Source organism: Grampus griseus (assembly GCF_964374135.1).
Source record: "Grampus griseus genome assembly, chromosome: 12".
In the NCBI taxonomy this organism is placed as follows: Eukaryota; Metazoa; Chordata; class Mammalia; order Artiodactyla; family Delphinidae; genus Grampus; species Grampus griseus.
This window is the reverse complement of record NC_139006.1, coordinates 72,784,701-72,802,367: the sequence shown is the minus strand read 5'-3', so window position 1 is coordinate 72,802,367 and position 17,667 is coordinate 72,784,701. Positions and strand designations below refer to the sequence as shown.

The 17,667-nt window shown below is 43.9% G+C and overlaps 1 protein-coding gene across 7 annotated transcripts in view; it reads right to left on the bottom strand.

Annotated features, from left to right (window-relative positions):
• NEDD4L (NEDD4 like E3 ubiquitin protein ligase) overlaps positions 1–17,667 on the bottom strand; it is a 147,524-nt gene that overhangs the window by 92,416 nt on the left and 37,441 nt on the right. Inside the window, exon 1 of one of the 7 annotated variants that reach the window (XM_082667466.1) lies at positions 13,488–13,611. The exons of the other annotated variants lie outside the window; for them this stretch is intronic. The gene's annotated coding sequence lies outside the window, so the exon portion shown is untranslated. Of the gene's footprint in view, positions 1–13,487; positions 13,612–17,667 lie in introns of those variants that run through there. 7 annotated transcript variants of the gene reach the window in all.

Sequence of the window (17,667 nt, the reverse complement as noted above, 5' to 3'; positions counted from 1 at the left end):
TGAGAAACAGTTCTTCAAAATTCTTTTTAAGGTTTACTGAGCAGAGACGTTTGGAGACCAGAGTTTAAAGCACACAATCGATCATCAAGTCAGGTCATTAACTGGGTTGTTATTAAAAAGTTTCCCTCAAAACTCATTAAGTATTTAAAGCTTCCTCCTCCAGGGGACAGGGCTGCAGCCATGAAAAGGAAAGGCTTCTCCTTTCCATATACTACGCTGGTGAGAAAAACAGCCTGGAGAGGAAACCTTCAAAGCTTTGTGAAAAATTAAGCAAACGATTCCATGCACCTTCAGATTACACCATTTAAAATAAGGAATTTGAAGGACGAAGAGGAATGTCAGTTTCAGATTCCAGCAGGTGCACATTTAAGAGCAGCAGAGTGTGGGTCCTCTTCCACTCCGGCACCTACAAAGGACACCCTGGGAAACAATGGCCCAACACCTCCTCCTTCTCGGCTCTTTAGGACAGATTAACATCCACGGGTACCTGAGTGCAGTTCTTCTGAACAGAAGCACCAGGACTCAAGTGTGGAGGTAACCAGGGGCTCCTGGCCTGGCTGGACGTTACGATCTCCTGGGAAGCTCTCAAAGCGCTGCTATGCCCAGGCCTCACCTGAGACAATTAAATTTCTGGTAGAGGGGCCCAGACCCAGATGTGTTTTAGAAGCTCTCCAGCGCATGCTTATCTGAGGCCCGGGTTGACACCCAGTGAGTAAACCTCTCGGTTTTCCTTCTTCACGAAAGAGCAACTGTGACTACCTGTTAAACTGGTAGAATTATACTGATTAGCAAACTCATATTAAATCGCAGCCTCTGAAGGTATAAAAGAGTTCGTGTTCCCTGCATCCCAACCCCAGAGCTCCCCTCCTTTGTGCCTCTACTGTCCTCCCAGAGGAGAACTAGCTGGACCCATTTACACGCGTTGGTAAAAATAACTGCCCGGGCCCGGAATGTGGATGAGATGGGGGAGGGGGACGATTTCTGGCCACCCCTGTTTGGAACCCTAGCCCTCTGGCCTGATAGGGCTGCGATATTAATAGGAATGAGACTCACAGGTGCACAGACAAAGCACAGAGATTTCACTGGTCATGGCCAAGGGCTATCTGCTTGCCATTCTAATACCAGGGCTAAAAAGACAAATCCCATTTCAAAATAGAATCAGAGAATGTGGTCTTTAGGAGGGACCTCAAAAGTCATTCAGTGCAAAATATCTGAGACTCCTCTCTCTGTCCATCCTTCAAGTGGGTGCTCACCCCGCCTAGTTTTAAGCACCATCAGTGATGGGGAGCTCACTACCTACTGGGTCGGGAGAAAGGGTATAGGCTTTGGATGCATATACGCCTAGTTTAAAAGTCCCATGTCTATCTAGAAGCAGCTGAATAGCTAGAGGCAAGTTTCTTAATCACCACCAAAGGTTGATCATCTCATCTGTAAAACAGGGATAGAAACAACTTTATTGTGCACAGTCACTGGGTATTAAATGGGACAATTGGATTCAATGAGCATAATTCCTAACCCAGGGCTTTGTACCCTCAGCACCGCTGGCATTTGGGGCTAGATAATACTTTGTTGCAGGGGACCGTCTATGCTACGCATTATAGGGTTTTAGAAACATCCGGCTTTTATCCACAACATGCAAAAGCAATCCCTGCCCCTCAGTTATGATAACCAAAAATAGCTCCAAATACTGTCAGATGTCTTGTGGGGGGGGGTCGTGGATGGGACGAAACTGCCCCCAGTTGAGAACCGCTGTCCTAATCCACTTCCCCCCCTGTACTCCGTAAGGCGTTCATGGCATCTTTGGGCAATTCTGTAAGAATGTTCTCGTGATCTGGTGTTCGTTTTTTCTTTAACTCCCACCCCCCGAAGCACCAGGGAAGAAGGAAGCGTAAGTTACGTTTCTGTACCTCGAAAGTGGCAAAGCTGAGACCTGAACAAGAGTCCCCCTGACTGCAGCACTTAACATTTGTTTCTACAATACCACGTTCTCTTAGGGGCTAGCTAATCTCTCACAGGGGGATGTGAGTGGCTTAATCGCTCATTTGAAGAAAGTTCCGTCCTTACCAGTTCTAGTTGGTTTCCCTCTCCCCTCCCCCTACCCCGCGAGCAAAGCTTCATGTCCTGGACTATTTCCTAATTAATGTGTAAAACAGAGAGTGGGACAGAGTTCACTAGATGGCTGCCAGGAAAATCCCTGAGAAGCTGAGACTGGTGGCTGAGCTCCTTCTCCGAGTGAGCTGTGTTTACGATCAACAGCAAGAGCTATGCAGTTATCAGGAAGGAACTGAAGCTCTGGGCCAAAAACGTTTCCAGAACAAGGAACCGTGTTGTAAAGAGCTATAACTGAAAGCATACAGTTGGGCTGGCGTCCAAGCCAGGAAGGCCCAGGAACATGGGAGAGAGAATGTGCGTGTACTTTAGATAAAAATCACAGGGGAGAAAAATGCCCCCAATATTCCCTTCCCTGTCACATCAAAAGTATTGAACAATCAAACCAACGGAGACGGAAGTTAGCATCATGGGCACCAAACCTTAAGTTTTCAACTGATGTCTCAAAACACAAGGCAAACCTGGGAGAAGAAAGCTGTGACTTTTTCTGAGAATCACGGGGCACTAACACTCAAATGCCCACATGCGGTGCAAGAAGTGGTCGAATATCCGTGTTATTTGTAAACCCCACTAGCGCTGGAACCAGGATGAGGCCAGCGAGGCCCCGAGAGCAGCGTTGCTCATGCTGATTTAAGTGCTTTCTTAAATGCTGAACCCCAGATGCCTCTCTTGCTCCCTCTTAGTCCTTGCCCTGAAACCCACCTTTGTTGCCAGGTATGCCCTGCACCAATGACTCAAAGGAAGGGGAGGTACCGCCTTTGAGAAGCACACGGCCTAGATGCACGGGTTCTAAATTATAGGCATGGACGTGAAGTGGGCCAGGGAAAAGAATCCCAGAGGCTGGCCCCTTGGGTGCTAGTCCTGGCTCAGGAACCAACTAGCTGCATGACCTTGGGCACTAAGCCTTCCCTGCACCAGGTTCCTCATCTGGAAAATGGGGCAATGACCACCTGTACTTCCTGTTTCATAAACCATCACACACCTCAAACGTCCGTGTGTGTGGAAGACTTGTGCAAGCTACTGTGGAATGTGATTAAGCTGCCCTATTAATGGATACTTTGAGAGCTGAGAAATGGGAGGAGTCGGGAGGATCCCTGCCGATAGCCAGCCAACTGTAAAGCACACGGCTATTTTTAGAAACTCGATGGTTCAATCAGTCTGGTCGTCAATCAGAAAACTTCTTGTATTGCCAAGAGCTCAGCACAGAGAGTCTGAGAAACCCTGTTCCATCCTGAGGGCAACCCACATGAAAGAGCCTTAAAAACGAAATGAACTGTTGTAAAGTTAATTATCCCTTAAAGAATAAATACATGAAAATGGAACTTAATGTCAAGGACTGAAGGAAGACTAAATAAGCATAAAAAGGTTAGTCTAAGCTTCGAAACAACTTCTTTCTTTTTTTTTTTTTAAAGATGATCTGCAGTGAGGCTATTCAACAACTTTTAAGAAGTTACACAAAAGAATCCATTTATGTATATGTTGGTTGTGTGGAACAGGAAAGCTATAATCCTAAAGAAAACTGTATCATAAATAGTGATCCCGAGGCTAGACTACAAAGGCTCAGGACATCTGTGAAGTGACCGGAGCGTGAAGCAGCACTCACCTGGGGGCTTCAACTACCCTCTGCCTCCACCCTGAGCTTCTCGGCTAACATCCCTCACTAGCTGGGGCGACATGGGGCCAGGACGAGCCCCTATCGACATCATCCCACTGTCACCCCTCCAACTGCACACTGCAGGGAATGGCAGGGCGTGGGGGCAATGACTCTGACAGCAGAGGTGAGTCACCTCCGGAGCTGGGTTTGGGGCCAGGGCAACGTTCTAGGTCCTCCTAAATGTTAATGAGCACTCTGCATTACCCTCCATCATATTTCCATGGCTTATTTTAATAGGAGTTAAAATTTCCCTACAAAAATCTTTAAGTAAAACTAAGGTCATTACTTTACCTTGGGATGTGCAGGTACCAGCTTGAAAAAGCATAGGCTGCATCAGTGACTGCAGGGACCCAGGCAGAACTGGGGAGCAGTGCTCTCTCTCTGACCTCGAGCGAGCTACTTAGCTACTGGAGTTGTGAAAACAATACGTGCAAACCTGGCACCAGACACTGAATAAAGGAGATGCCTGACAAGTAAATTAAACCGTTGTTATTCTACAGTATACTTCCTTTCCCAGAAAGAAAACCAGGAAGAGTCACAAATTGGAGACTGCCTTTATGAGCTGGTCTATGTGTTCATAGCCATAAACTGTACAGAGGTCTATACAAAAAAGGCACATAAAAATATAATTACATTCCCATGTAATTCTTAACCTTCTCATTGATCAGAGCATCCGACTGCATCAAAATTAAACTTCTAGTGACCACCTTCCTGGGCCAAACATTAATTACTGGAACACTGAAGTGGGTGTCAATCTACAGCAATGGCCTCGGGAATTTGAACGCTCTCAGGTAAACAGATATAAGGTAAACACTTAAATGAGCTTTAAACTGTCATTCTTTTTTATTTTTTTAATTAAGTAATTAATTTTTGGCTGCGTTGGGTCTTCGTTGCTGCACGCGGGCTTTCTCTAGTTGCGGCGAGCGGGGGCTAACTCTTTGTTGCGGTGCGTGGGCTTCTCATTGCGGTGGCTTCTCTTGTTGTGGAGCTCGGGCTCTAGGCGCACGGGCTTCAGCAGTTGTGGCACGTGGGCTCAGCAGTTGTGGCTCGCGGGTTCTAGAGAGCAGGCTCAGTAGTTGTGGCGCACGGGCTTAGTTGCTCCGCAGCATGTGGGACCTTCCCAGATCAGGGCTCGAACCCATGTCCCCTGCATTGGCAGGTGGATTCTTAACCACTGCGCCACCAGGGGATTCCCCAAATTGTCATTATTTTATCTATTTTCTTACTTGAGTTTTTCTCCATACTTCAAAGGAAAAAGTATTGAAGGAGTTACCTGGGGCCCTAACTCATCATGGATCTAAGGAGAATTCTTAGATTTCTATGCCTTATTATCTCCATTATAAACTACAGTAATTCTAAGGCTCTTTATGTGTGTACAAGTCCCAGAACTTAACAAGATAAACTTACTGTACCAGTCTGTCTTGTCCTTAGTGACAATTTTGGATAAAATATTAACTTGAAAGTTTCTATAGTAATCTGTAAATCAAGCAATATGCACCTACTTTCAATTTAGAAACTGACAGAAAAACCTAGAACAGTAGAGAGAGTGGCACATGGCGCAAACCCTGCCCACTGGAACCTCACACTGCATCATGGTGGAGCCCCTCCCACCCAGCAGAGCCCAAAATACACTGGAATTCAATCGTGTTTATTACACTGAGTGGAGCTGGGGCTGTTTTGACTACCATGTCCAAAGAAACTACAAGCATGACTTCCACAGACCGAGTTCTTTTCTTCTCCTTCTGGCATGACTCTGAGGACCAGACACCTGTGCACGGCAGCACTGAGAGAGGGTGGCAGTGGCTCTGTCTCTGACTTTCACTCTACTCCGAGCCCTGCGTCTTATTTTGATGGTGACTTGATGCGGTTACTTAATCTCTCTAAGCCTCAGTTTCCTCATCTGCAAAGTGGGGATGATAATAGCAACACTGAGATGTGGTGTGCGAACCAGCAGTAACTTTCATATGGAGAGAACCCAGAGAGTGTTAGCTGCATCAGGACCAATAGACGGAAGGGGGTATTAAACCCAAAAATATTTTTTCTGGTACAAAGCGCAGCCAAAACTTCTTTTAAGCTGGGGGTAGTAACCCTCCCGAATGTGTGCATGACACAATTCCTTTGAAGCTGTAAAGCAACAACAACGGTTAGCACACATGGGACACTCACTCTGTGCCCAGCACATTCTAAGTGCTTCACGTAACTCACCTCCCTCAATCCTCCCGACAAGCACATTACGGACACGCAGACTAAAGCATGGAAAGGCTAAGTAATCTGTCCAAGGTCAGACAGCTGGTAAGTAGCTCAGCCCAGATCTGAACTCTCACCTAACACGTACAGTCTCTGAAGAGTCACGCAGGCTTAGCTGCCTGTATTCACAGTATAATCCCCAATTCTTATGTCCTTTGTTTTCTTGCTGGATAAAAAAGTCTTCTTACCCAGGCGCTAGCTCATCCTTGCCTGTTCCTTCAGGAGCCCGTGGGACAAGTGGCAGGTCATTAAGGGACCCACTTAATTACATTTTGAGAATAAATAACAAAGTTGAGCCTTACTTTGGATGCCATTCTGAGAAAAACTGAGAAGAGTTACAACTATGACTCTTAAAATCGTATAAAAGCCAGAGAGTCTTTTCTAAGCTCTCCACCACCCTCATCCCAATTCATCTCCAAGAGGGGCCAGTGGAGGCGAGGACACTGCTTTTCTAAGCAATGTATTTATGAAATACGTATAACCTAATTATAACTGTTTCAGACCCTGTCTGTTAAAAGCTGTCCACGTTTTCTCTACCCACCCAGAGAAAACAATCTCGGGCGTTTCAAAGCCACAGTAATGGAGACTAGCTTTACAGTTAAATTTTCAAAAAGAAAACAAAATATATCCAATTTATACAAAGGCACTGGAAAATGTTTTTGATTCACTAGTACATATTGCGTTTTTCTTTTTAGGTATCAATGTGTCAAAAAAAAAAATCTTGGTATCTTGCAGTCAAGAAATCTAACAGCTTTTCATATCAGTCTATGCCTCTCTCCCTGCAAAGGGGACAAAAAATGGTAACTGAACAAAGGCACGGATGTGGCACTTTCCCCAGTCGCTTATCATGCAGGGTGCACATGCTGTGTGAACAATCAGCGCCTCTGTGTGGGAGGAATCTTTTTATTCTGAAAATTCAGGTAAGAACTTTAATAAAATAGAATGATCAACTCCAGAACGACTTTGTTCAAAACAGACCACACTGTGCCCAGCCACATGCTTTCTTCAACCTGATCACACACAGAGGGGGGGTGCATGTGCGCACACACGCATTTTAGAAGCAAAAGTACATGCACACCTTCCTTGATTAAAGATAATGTTTAGAAGACAACTGTCATGGCTATCCAATCTGCAATCATGGTACGAATCATTCTTAGACAAAGGCTGCAACGGAACCATTTACTTATTTAATTTTGATTTTTACTGAAAGGAACATGCTACGTTGCAATTCAAGAAGCCCAGGGAACAAAAATACGGGGACACGTTGTCATATAAAATGTAATTTAGGGACTTCCCTGGCGGTCCAGTGGTTAAGACTTCACCTTCCAATGCAGGGGGTATGTGTTCGATCCCTGGTCAGGGAGCTAAGATCCCACATGCTTTGCAGTCAAAAAACCAAACACATAAACAACAGAAGCAATACTGTAACAAATTCAATAAAGACTTTAAAATGGTCCACATCAAAAAAAAATCTTAAAAAAAACCAAAGTAATTTAGAAGCCTGGTTGACATCCAAGGTGAAACGGTATCCCAAGAAATGTTCCATTTGTCATCATGTGCCTGTTGGAAGGGACCAGGTGGGGCAGTGTTTGATTACTTAGGGCAGTGCGCTAATCAGAACCAGTAAACTCGCCCAGTCCACAGACATTTTTTGGAAAGGAAAAAAGGGGAGAGAGATGGAAAAGGCAGACTTTAAGGACATGTTTTAAGCACTTTATATGCATTATCTCATTTAATCATCCTAATAACCCTGAGGGAGGTACCATCATTAGCCCCGCTTTGAAGATGTGAGACCTGTGCTTTAGAAAAGTTCAGTGACCTGCTCATACCATCTGGTCCACTAAGCAGGGCCAGGATCCAGGTAGTGACGGACCCAGGATTCAAACTCGGGCTTGGCTCATCTCTCCATGTTTTGTCTCTGTGGATCTAGTTAAGATAACCAGGGTCCCAGAGATAAACTCAACAGCAGATAGCCCTGGAGTCTTATCAAAATCATGAATTACAACTCAGAGACATGCAGCTTCTCTTAAAACATATATACAGAAAAGATAATCACTTTTCTTTTTAAAGGGATATTATCGTAGTTTTCACCAAGATATGTGACATTCATGTAGACAGATTGAGCTAGGGCAAATTCCAATTACCCCAAATGACAGTACATGATACTGTAACAGATTGATTCTACTGTAAAGTTAAGTTTCCTAGATTTTATTCTTCTGTATCACTGATTCACAGAAGTGATTCTGTTTGTGTTTGCTAGCACAGAGGCACTACCTTCAAGAATCTGAACTGCTGTTTTATTGGAGAAAGAGACACTGAAGCCTAGATAATGGCACCATCAAAGTACAACAGGAAAGAATAAGACACCCAGGAAGGCACACTTGCAGGAGGCAGCTCTTGGGAAAAGACCTGGAGACAGCAGAAAACAATGCAACGGGGAACAGTCAAGTGGTGAGTTGGACGTGATCATTTAAATCTCTCCTAGGTCTAATGTTCCAGCGCACAGAGCCGTCCACGCCAAGCACACAGGCTCAGGGCTACAACAACCACTGTTGGTACCACTCCCTGGCTCTCTGGATCTAACCTTTTTCTTATGACTCATTTTACACGTACGTCTTCCCTTCCAGCAAAACCACAAGCAGCCTCAGGACAGACACAGTCTTATACATCTTTGTATCTACCTCCCACTGTGCCTAGGAACAGCAACAACACATGGTACGTTCTCAATAACTGCTTGATTTAACTTCAAGAGTAAAACGACCCCTGCAGGATAGAATGTGAATCCTTTGGCTTTCTCTGTAAACTGTCCCAGGTGTTGAAAATGGGGTGTATAGGCTGAGTAACGGCTTACAAAGATATCAGGTCCTAAATTCCTGGAACTTGTAAATGTCAGCTTATCTAAAAAATGATCTTTGCGGATATGACTAAGTTAAGGGTCCTGCGATGGGCAGATTATCCTGGATTATCCAGGCAGGCACTAAATGGAATTACAAGTGTCCTTATAGGAGAAGTACAGAGGGAGACTGAAGACAGAAGAGGAGGTGGCAATGTGACCTTGGAGGCAGAGACTGGAGTGATGTGGCCACAACTTAAGGGATGCCACGTCCACCAGAAGCTGGACGTGGTAAAGGACTGATTCTCTCCTCGAGCCTCTGGAGGCAGACCTGCTGACATCTTGATTTTAGTCCAGTGATTCCGATTCTGAACTTCCGGCCTCCAGAATTGTGAGAGAATTCATCTCTGCGTTTTTAGGCTAAGTCTGCAAGTAAGTTGTTACGGCAGCCATAGGAAACTCATACGTGGACAAAGACCAGTCCAAAAACCTGTTTTAGGAGAAGAGAACCGGAGGGCTAGGAGGATGCCTCACCCTTGGACCGACAGGGATGTTTTCTGTGAAACTAGCAGAGACTGAATTGCCAGGGGAATCCTGTTTGAACCCAAAGAACTTCCTGACCAACAGCCCTGTGAGGTTCCATTCCAACCTTTATCCTGGGCACCACCAGAAATAAAAATGCTATTCATGGGCCAAACTCACATTCCATGAGAGCGATCAGGGGACCACCGAAGGTTGCCCCCCAACATTATTTTACAACTGACTCATTAATCGGGTTGAGATGCACACACAATACATTTCCCCTGCCCTGCCCAATGCTTCCGGTCTGTGCTCACACACCAGGAGGTGCTTTCTTCCTGGAAACACGAAGACGACACAGGCAAAAAGGAAATACCTTTCTTTTCCAAACCCCTTCAAAGTCTGCTTGAAACAACTATTTCCCCCCATAAAACCTAAACGATTCTGAAGAGAATCTCTACTACCTGCCAGTAATTTCCTCTCTCAACATCCAAAATCCTCCGCCATTTTTATGTGCCTGCCCTGAGAGCCCAGGCACAGCTTGGCCGATTGTACATCTACTTACACACACTTCTGCTGCAATCGTCTTTCTTCACAGTGTTATACAAAAGCGCGAAGCAAAATGCTGTAACATCCCTCACTATTCTGAGTTCATTAAACTGTGGTTTCTGAGCCGCACGATTAAGTGAGATATTTAAAATACTGAAGTACTTAAATTTTATTTGAACTACGGTTTCTTTTAAAATAAAGCTCCACTGGCCATCCGAATGCTTGAAGGTTCTGTTGTGGCTGCTTTTACTGTTGTAGTTTTAATACTATTTAATAATTAGTTTCAAACGGAAGACAAGTACGCAGTGTGAAACCTCTCAACTGCTTTTACCTCCGACCTCAAAGGTTGAAAGGAAGAATGGAAGCTGGTCGGGCAGTTTAATCCAATGTCTCGCAATGCAAATAAACCTAAGAAAGTCCAGCACTTGTGGCACAGAAAGCGCGTGCTGGCAGGTGCTAGTTTCTGACAGAGCAACCGTTTCTGTTCATTTCAGAACGGCCATATTTTTATTTAGCCACTTGCTAAGAAATCTGTGTCAACAGCTGCTTGGTTGAAAATAAAAGACTATCGACTATACTTCCATTTCTTTAAAAAAGCAGGGAGATAAAAAAAATTCAAGAGGTTGAATCTGGAGCCATTCAGTGAAAGTGCTTTCCCCCCCAATCCCAGATGCAACTTGTTCTTAAAAAAAGGTGAAACCAAAATGAGCCCACGTCAAACCAAATTCAACAGGCTTGATGAGACATCCCACCAAGGATTACGAAAGCTTCCTGGTTATCCTGGTTATTTAAATTAAATGAGAAAATATTACCAGACGGTGGCAGGAAGGAGAATCCTTCCGTTTATTTTGGGAAAAAGCAGAAAGTGTGGTGTGCATTGCCAAGATATTGATTCATGATCAGATTTCCCACGTGCTAATGCGAAGGTTGGTATAAAGGTTACAAGGGTCGGTATAAAATGGGAATTCATGTCACTGAACACAATTAGTACATGAACTATTTCCTAATACCCAAACCCTTACTCAGAGTAAGGAGAACTTATAAACAAATCCTGAGAACCCATTATTACACATCAGAGAATACATGAGTCAGAAGCAATAAGATGTTTTGCGAAGACTAGGTTATATTAATTAAAACTTTAAATAAATAACAGCATAAATAAAAAGTTTATCATTACATGATCAGAGCACACAGCTGATGTATGCTTAAAAAGCAAGAGCTCTATTGTACACAACCTGGGTTATTAAAATTACTGTGCTTTTTAATGACATCTAAGCACACAATAATAACCCCATATCAACAGCTCACATCTTGCTATTCCAAAGGGGTATTTATTACTCTTTTAAGATAATTTGTTTTTTTAAATTAAAACCCAGCTAGGCTGGTGCATTAACTACACTGGCACTGCTTCTGCCAGGAACAGAACAAGCCATGTCTCATCTTAGCTTCATAAAATAATTTTATTACGAAACATGATTCAACAGTTAAGGAAGAATCCAAGGATGCAATTATCCCCCGAATGAAAAACAAACCCATGCACAGCATGTACCAGGTAACCATCAACTCATTTTTCTCTGGCTAAGTACAATTTTTCTTGTCTTGTTTGACAAGTTTGTCTGAACCACTAGTCTCAAATTCCTGGACATCACCCAGATGGATATGAAATAACCCAGCAAAATGATTTCAGAGAAAAATATTACTTTAGGTACACCCTTCTCCAAAGTGTTACTTTCAGGCTCCCACTACACTAAACTTATAAAGGAGAATAAAAAAAAATACACGAGGATCAATTCATTGGTTTTTAAGATAAATATTCTATGGATCAAAAGATCTCGCTTTTCAGATTAAATTCTATTGGGTTGGCCAAAAAGTTCGTTCGGATTTTTCTGTAACCGCAGGCCAAAAACCCGAACGAACTTTTTGGCCAACCCAACATTTTATAAGCATTCAATTACTAAGTACATTGTATGTAATCTAACCATGCAAAGAATATTAATATTGGGGAACTAACATTCCATACACTTGTCTGTACTAAAAACTAACATACAATAAATTCATTCCATACTTAGTGAGCATTTAATCAGATATAAAGCACTATACTAGACAATAAGGGTATAAGAGAATGCATAAAAAAAAATCCTTGACCTCCTAAGAGCTTAGAGAAAGGGATGTAAAGGGAGAAATATATATAGGAATATCTATGACTGCAAGACAGAGTGTAATATGAGGCACCAGCAAGGCAAGAATAAAGCACTGACTTGGGTGGGGATGGCCCACGGGGCGCTGAGGGCTGAGGCGCCCGGGGAGAAGAGAGCAGGAGGGAGGCCCCCTCCCAGGCAGAGCCAGAGGAGGGTTCTGCAGATCGGGGAAAACCCAGGAGAGCCCAAGGGAAAGTGCTACCCCCAGGCACGGTGACCTGACGGTGGAAGGCCTGGAGCACCAAAGGCATCTGGAGTCCAACTGGAGAGAAACGGGGAGTCACCGAGGCAGCCGTGAGAAGGCAGGACGAGGTTCAGAAAATCACTCAAGGGCAGCTCATCTGAGGAGTCCCGGCGGACCCTTGGAACTGAGGGGGATACACTCCTCAGTTTAATTTTCTGTGTGCCTTCACGGGTGAAGGCCACCGGGTTCACTGGTCGGCACCCCACAGCTACGAGTTCAAGTTCTAACTCTGCTTTAGAGCTGTGAACTGAGGTGCCTCTGGTGAACCCCCAGACCTGTGATCTTTCATGTTACTTTCTACACTTGAAGATGATTCACTCTAGCTTCTCAAATTGGTTATATCCCAGGTAAGAGAAGACAACTTGGATTGCTTCATTCTAAATAAGCAGGTCGCGTGCGTGCACGCGTGCGCGTGCGTGCTGTGGTTTGAAGGAGAGGAGGGAAGGGGAAAATTAAATACATTTTATCTTGGTTACAACCAGCTGCTGGCCATGTTCACCGTATCCATGGGGGCAAAAAACCCCCCCTGAAAATTCTTGTTTAACTTACCAACAATCATTTGTGGCAATTTTTTGTTTGGTCCTTAGTTTCACCCAGCTACGCTTTAGCTTTAAAAATTGATATATCAGGGCTTCCCTGGTGCGCAGTGGTTGAGAGTTCGCCTGCCAATGCAGGGAACGCGGGTTCGTGCCCCGGTCCGGGAGGATCCCACATGCCGCGGAGCGGCTGGGCCCGTGAGCCGTGGACGCTGAGCTTGCACGTCCGGAGCCCGTGCTCCAAAGCGGGAGAGGCCACAACAGAGAGAGGCCTGCGTACCGCAAAAAAAAAAAATAAAAAAAAAAATAAAAAAAAATTGATATATCAAATTAGCTTACCGGAAAATACCAAACAAAAATGAGTGCTGCCTTCCTTAGGCAAGGATTCTACCACAGGTCAGATTCCACGCATTGTATGCCAATTAAGTTGGTACAGTGGGAAAATGACCCAGACCCCATTATTCTCGGGGCTCAGGAAATAGCCACTTGACATGGACTTAGACAAACTAAATTAGTCCATTTAAACCTGGAAAACATGGTGCTGGATTTATTACACCACACTCTCATTAACTGATTTTAATATGAGAATGTTACTCACCAATTGCAAAAATCACTCAGCACTGAGCAGTTCTCTCTCCTTCCTCGACACAGAGAAGACGACGTTTCCCAGCCTCAGGCAGAGCCATATTACTAGTTTTGGCCAGTGCACTCTGAGAAGAGGTGACGAGTGGCACCTCCGAGTTGGGCTCCTGTGCAACCTTCTGTCTGTCTGGGTCTCCGAGTGACCACGTGGATGGGCATGCCTGCTGACCCATGTTGGCATGTAGCATGAGTGAGAAATAACTTGTAGTGTGTTAAGCCAGTAAGATTTCGGGGTATCCTAATATACCTCTCTTTTTCAAGGACCATCACCACCAGTGTGTTTCTCAGTGGACATCCAGTGGAAAAACAGGGTGCCACTTTGTGAGCAAGGGACAAGTCTCCACGGGACAGAATATTACATGTCTGCATAAACAAACAGTTTTTCATCAAAGAGAAACTGGCTACAATTCTGCTCCGCATTCCAGCAGTACTAATCCTGTGCTTCAAAGTCACATTAATATATTTTCTCGCTCTAAATTGTAAAAGACATTGCCAGGATTCTTTTCTCACACATCATTTCTAATCATGTTGCCTTAATATAAACACTATTTTCACATGCAACAAGATAAGGGATTATCTATCTATTTTTAGATGCTCTACCAGCTCTGAGCCTGGCCAAGGTTGTTTATATACATGTGGAGGAACCTCCAAGCTTTCATGCTGGTTATTGTTTCACATTTGCCAAGGGTGGGATTTCGTCAGCAATAGCAGTGCCTCATGCAGATGACGGGAAGTGTAATCTATTTTATCCTGCGTTTATGAAGCCCAGTCAAACAATGGGTTTGGATCTATTTTAGACTATCCAGTCAAACAATGAAGGTGGATCTATATTTAATAACAAATCCTTTGCACTAATAAGATTTGCAAAAGAAATCTGGTCACTGTACTTCCCTACTGAACTTCCTGATTACTAAACTGTACGATAAGTGGTTGGTCCATTAGTCATTTCTTTGCTTCTTCATTCAATCATTTATTCATTCAACAAATATTTATTTAGTGCCTGCTTTGTGCCAAGCATGTAACAGGCTCCAAGCAACCAGAGTCTAACGCCAATCTATGGGTTTATAATAGTATTAATTTATTAAAATATCTAGCTAGCTAGCAGGATAGCTAGCAGTTATGGATGTTTTAATAGTACAGAGGGATGCATATTAAACATGCCACTTTTAATTGTTACGTGGGAAATTGATGAATAAGGAATGAAGTGCATGAAAGTCAATTAATTTTATTATGGAAACCATGAGTATCACTGGGATACAGTGCTGCGGTAAGACCTCAGGTTCAGGAGAGCAAATTCAGGCAATTTAAGGGAGAACCTGAAAACTCGCCAAGAGCTGAACAGATATTCACACTTAGCACATACAGATTTCAGGGGATTTTACAACTCCGGTAACCCTAAAACGTGTAAAATCCGTAGAAGACATTCTCCTGCCTTGGACACTGAGGACTGTCAATAAAGACTTGGTGGTGACGAGGTGTCCCGTGGCGGCTTCCTCCCCTCCTCACTAAAGGCTTCTCTTGCTTCAGCTGCTGTCACCATCAGCGGTTACCGGAGCTGAAGGAACAGGCTCTGAGTGTGCGCGACTGATTCATCTTATACCTCGAGAGGCGCGCTCTGCAGAGTGTGTGCAAAGCACACTTCTGCCCGGAAACTTATTTTAAAAGCACTCGGAAATGCAGATTCTTGTCATTAAAATATTAAGAATTCAGTAAATGACATGCTTAGGCTCACTGGTTCCTGACCTTTTTCCCTCTCCAGACCTGACGTCTTACTGGCCATGCCTCCCAGGCACGCAAGCCAGGAGCACCCGGAGTCATCAGCAACTCCCCGAGACAGAAAGCTGCCCCTTCCTCCCACCGCTCTCCAGGAGAGCCTTCCGAGACGCACCTGAGAGTGCAGTGACTGGGCCCAAAGCCTTGAATCGGAGCTAGCTGATACGCAAAGCGATCACCTGTAACCATTAGCAATCTGTTATGTTTACTTGGGAAAACATTCACAACCGATCTAGCACTCATCACTGCAGCAACGTGGGCCACTCATTCATTTATTTTTACATGTAATCTAGATAAATGAATACGCACATTAACTTAGTGGTACTGCAGTAGGAATGTTTCAATTGTCAGATATAGCAAACGTTTCTGATTATAACTATACCTAAACCCAGGATGTGGTGCCGAATCATGGGTCCGGTCTTTTGTGTGGTTCCTTACATTTGTACCTCTAGATGCGCGGTGCAAGGAATCAAGCGGAATCTACGCTGAGAACACAGCGTAACTGGAACACTGCTCACCTGACACTCCGATTTTATAACTGGACAGGGTACAGGCCAGTCATTAGCTGAGCCTTTCAGTTATTCTGGTGGCAAGTTAGTGATATTTATCTAGACTGCGGAGAAAGTGATGCAGCGAATGTTCAAGGTTTAAAACACATTTTCGCTGGGATTCAATATTAAAAAGCCCTCAACAGTGCTGTTGGTATATATTTGGTTAGCATCTATCATAGGATTTTGGAAATAAAAATCAATAGTTAACCAAAACATTTTATTTTGCAAGCAGCAAACCAAAGGTCTAAGTAGACAATACACTAAACTGTACAACACAGTTAAGTCTCTCCCTTTTCCTTCCTTCCTTATAAAACAAAATTCTGTCATAAAACTAGTACTAAATCATGTTAATGCCCACCTCACGGCCTTACATAAACTGCCTGATACTTCTCTCCATAGTTTAGTGCTTTTAAAATTTTACTGTACAGGGACTTCCCTGGCGGTCTAGTGGTTGAGACTTTGCCTTCCAGTGCAGGGGGTGCGGGTTCAATCCCTGATCGGGGAGCTAAGATCCCACATGCCTCGTGGACAGAAAACCAAGACATAAAACTGAAGCAATACTGTAACAAATTCAAGACATTAAAAAATTTTTATAAATAAATAAATGAAATTTTACTGTACAATATGAAATTTTATGGTAGGTTTTCTTAAACTAGGAGACTACTCACAATTACTCACATTTCTATTTTGTGCATTAAAAAAAAAATCCTACAATCAAAAATAAGGAAGAAAATCGAATACAAGCTTTTCTGCACATGTTTTCCCTCTCTTGAGGGTTTGGCAGATAGATGTATATTCTCTTTTATTTGTTTATGATACCTTAAGGTATATCACTACATTTTCCACAATGAACCCAGAGATAACAAGTAACAGGAGGGACTTCCCTGGTGGCGCAGTGGTTAAGAATCTGCCTGCCAATGCAGGGGACATGGGTTCAAGCCCTGGTCCAGGAAGATCCCACATGCCGCGGAGCAACGAAGCCCGTGCGCCACAACTACTGAACCTGCGCTCTGGATCCCACGAGCCACAACTACTGAGCCCGCTTGCCACAACTACTGAAGCCCGCGTGCCTAGAACCTGTGCTCCACAATGAGAGAAGCCACCGCAATGAGAAGCCTGCACAGCGCCGCGAAAAGTAGCCCCCGCTCGCCACAACTAGAGAAAGCCCGCGTGCAGCAACGAAGACCCAACACAGTCAAAAATAAAAAAACTAATTATACAACAACAACAACTGAAGTAACAGGAGCCTTCTCCACAGCCTACTATCAAATTTTTCTCAGAGTCACAGAAGATCCGCAAGACTTCAGTGAGAACGACTGGGGTGGGCAAATTAGTCAAGCATGAATTAGCAAAGTTCTACAGTAATTTGATTTTAAAGCTTATTTCCTTGTAATATTCAAGATGATGCTCAGCTGTAAATGAATCTGGAATATGAACTAGGCACATGATTACTGCCTTTTTCTTGCGTTATTTTGTTGTGTTAGCGGTTGTAAGAGTTTTCTTCCCACCATCTGTGTTAGGAAGAGCAAATGGGTTTTGCCCTTACCTTACTCATCGTTCTTCCAAGCAAAACCCAGACATGGGCACACACACGCACAACTTATGTAAAAGGACACTCACCACAATTAAAACCCCAATACAATGAGTCAACTGTCTACCAAGTCTGATGTTTTCTATTGGACAAAACATAACGCATAAGGAAGCCAATGGAAATTTGCCCTACAAAACTCTGTTAGACCTCATTCTGCAAAACCATATATCAAATATTTATGTGTAGCCTCAGAACATGAAAAGCAGTGTGAACAGGTTTAG